Consider the following 3,654-nt stretch of genomic DNA (forward strand, 5'->3'; position numbering starts at 1 on the left):
AGTGTTAAATAGTGGTTTTGTTTTGATCTTTTGTGTGTATCCATCCCTGTTTTTCAAACACCCTTTATTGAAGAGTCATTATTTTAACCTTCTTTTTTTATTTGAAATGATACACAAGAATATGATGTGTAAAATTTAGGGGTAACATGAACTGAACTGAATCAGTTTTATGGCTGTTATTCCTAACCAGAAATACCACATGTTAAGTAACATGAAAAGCCATGATTGTAGTTCAAAGCAAAAGCAGCTGCATTGCCAATGTCTTTTCTCTAATTTTAGACACTTAGAGGAAAAGTAAAGTACAGTAGTACAAAATCTGCCCCAGCCATAAAGATATGATGACAAATAAGACACACAAAGTCAAAAATTGCAATGGCAGGCCTCCCTGGTGGTGCAAGGGATTAAAGCACAGCACTATGAAGCTATCCACAGCCAGGGAGGTAGCCAACATGGTGCAGCAGACCTCTCCTGCCTTGCCTACTGCTCCCCTCAACGTGAATTTCAGTCAGTCTGCCTGTTCTTTTTTATTTTTTTGAGATTTATTTATTTATAAATAAAGAACTGGATTACAGGTTAGAGGTGCAGGGGGTAAGAGATTCACCAGAGACAGAGTGGGGAGCAGAATAGGCAGATGCACTAAAATACACTGCTGAGGGGAGCAGCCAGGGAGAACTCACCTGAGTGGTTGGAGACAGCTTCATACTGCTGGGCTTTAATCCCTCCCTGTTCACCAGGGAGGGCCCCAATCTGCCTGCTCTGTTCCCCACTCTGTCTTTACTGAATCCTCTCACACCACACACCTCTGGCCTACACCCCAGCAAGGTTTGTATAAATAAGCAAATCACTTGCATAAATAAGTAAATCGGTTTTTAAAAATTGCTATGCTTCATGTTATTCGGCAGTTAGTTACAGTGACCATATCCCAAAGCAGTGAACTAACTTTACCTTGACCTGCGCGCAGGCTCCATGGAAACAATGGGTGTGTGCTGCCCCCTGGTGCACAGACTCAGCGTGCTCATGGGAACTGCAGCGGGCGATTTTTGAGGAGTTGAGCACACTGTAAACTCTTGGTTCCTTTATTGTAAATCAGGTGTCTGTGGGAGCCTGGTTTTATTTCTGGACTCTCATTCTTCTCCACTGATCTGTGTGTCTGTTTTATACTCGCATACGCAGGTGTTTTAGGAGATACTCATGTCCAACTTAGAGAACCAAATTTCCTGAACTGCAGATAATAAATAAATTCCTCTTTATGGTGCACAGGTGAACTGAGGGAGGAAATTCTATGGGGACTATACTTGAAGGGAAAACTTTAAAAATCCGGCATTGTTTAAAAATGAACAATGACGTAAAATATATGTTTTACATTAACATATTTTAAAATAAATTTATTTATTAAATTTATAAAATAAATTTTAAAAAATGAATAAAACTCTCTGAGAGATGGTTCTGAAAGTTAATGGTGGAAAATTCCCTAGTGGGTAAAATTTTGGTCAATCATTGATTCTGTCGGGCGGACACACAGCGCAAGGATATACTGATATATGTGCAAGGTTAATGTTCTGGCTGGGTGGACAGATTTGGGTAGGACAAAATCAGGAGACTGGGGAGCAAGGCTTGGGAAGAAGGCTTGGGAATGGTCCTCACAGAAGGTTCCGGAACACAAGCATCTCTGCGTATAGTGTGACTACTCACCATCATGAGGCCTCCGCCCTGGAGGCTGATCTGATGATCAGGTGGGTGAGGGAGACTTGCTCTGTGGGTGCTGACCTGCCCCCCACCCCCAGACAGCCCATGAACAAAGGGACCAAGACAGCAAGAACACAGGCTGCATGTAGCTGGACTGCCCCAAGTCAGCTCCAGCAGAGACTCTTGCTGAAGGTCCACTTGGCCCACAAAAGCTACCCAACCAGCCCACTGCCTGGAGCAAGTTGCTTCCTGTCTGTGGCCTTGTGCCCTGCTGTGCCACCCCAACATGGCTTCTGGCCAAGGTTGTCTACACAGTGAATGTCTAGTGTGTGAATTGCTCTGTAGCTATTAACTCAGCTAATCATCACCAGCACCATATTGAACTACATGTGACAATTATCTCCATGTTACACATAAGGAAACTTAGCCTTTTCCTTCCTCTGTAAGAAACAGAAAAGTTTCATTTGCTCAAAGTCAAAAGCAATCAGAAGTAGTGGTTGTTGAGGCCCGGCCTTGGATTCAGAGGCTTTGGCTCCAGAGTCCATGCTCTTAACCACCCTCACCTACAGAGGCTGTGGATCTTATTGTGGACTGTCCCTCAGAAGCACTTGATCTTGGAAAATGCTTGTTACTGGCAGAACCTTCTGAGGTTGGTCTGCTGACCAGAGTCTAGTCTGTGCTCTGCACCTGCACAGAGCGCCTGTGGTACCATTTCTCCACCAGAATACAAGGCTAGAGGAGGGAGTGGGGGCTGTCACTGTTTTATCTGCTAGCCCACCCCCATTTCTGCTTGCATGCAGTCTCCGGCTCTTGGCTTTGCTGATTAGAGGTTTAGTACCCCAAGGCAACTTGCTTCCAGCCACAAAGAGGCCACACAATAGCTCCATTGAAGTGAGACCTCAGGCAGGGCCAGTCTGAGCTTTTCATACCATCCAGTGAAAAGGCAGAACAGAGGAGAATATTTTCACTGGGGTGACTGGGCCTGAGGATTTAGAAAACAGGATTCTGTGAACACAACAGGGTGGGAGAGAAGGACAGGCACAGTGTGTGGATGGTTAAGCAAACCGTGGTATTGATTACTCAGCAGTAAAAAGACATGTACTACAGAAAAGGAAACCACCAACAAAATGAAAAGGGGCACCCCAGGGGTGTTTGCATCATTGGTTACAGTTAACAGAAGGAGAGAGGTTTAGGTCACTTCACAAGAAATGAGCCCCAACCACCAGAAGTCTTGCCCCTAGAATACGGTCTATCAGGCTGAGCTCTGGTACCAGACTGTCTGGGTTCACAGGTGAGCAAACACATGCTGGCTGTGCTCCTCTCCCTACTGAAGTTTCACACCTGTAGAGGAGGACAGCAATAGTGCAAACCTCAAATGTGTACTATGAGAATTAAACAAGCAATGATTGTAAAGCACTTAGAACAGGGTCCAGCGCTTAGCAAGCACTCTATAAATGCTACCTATTGTTAAGGCAAATGAATGAGGTAACGGTGGAAAGTCATAAATACCAGGTTTAAATACCATTGACAACCAACCTCAAGATCAGCAGCAAAATGAAAACAGTACACACAAAAGCCTGTAAAGGAATGTTTACAGCAGTCATTCATCATTACCTCAGTGGAAAGAAACAGCCCAGTGGTCCTTCAATGTGTGGATGCATCCAAACCACGGTATTGATTACTCAGCAGTAAAAAGACATGTACTACAGAAAAGGAAACCATCAACAAAATGAAAAGGCAACCTACCTAATGGAAGAAAATATGTGTAAGTCATATATCGGATAAACTTAATATCCAAAATATATAAAGAATTCATACAAATCAGTATCAAAAAAAAATCAAACAGTCCAATTAAGAATGGGCAGAGGGCCCTCCCTGGTGGCGCAGCGGGTTAAAGCACTGCACTAAGAAACTAAAGCCACTTCCGCATGAGTTCGATTCCCACCTGCCCCGGAGGAGACCACATGG

This window comes from Condylura cristata, unplaced genomic scaffold (genome assembly GCF_000260355.1).
Source record: "Condylura cristata isolate star-nosed mole 26May11 unplaced genomic scaffold, ConCri1.0 scaffold00040, whole genome shotgun sequence".
NCBI classification, from domain to species: Eukaryota; Metazoa; Chordata; class Mammalia; order Eulipotyphla; family Talpidae; genus Condylura; species Condylura cristata.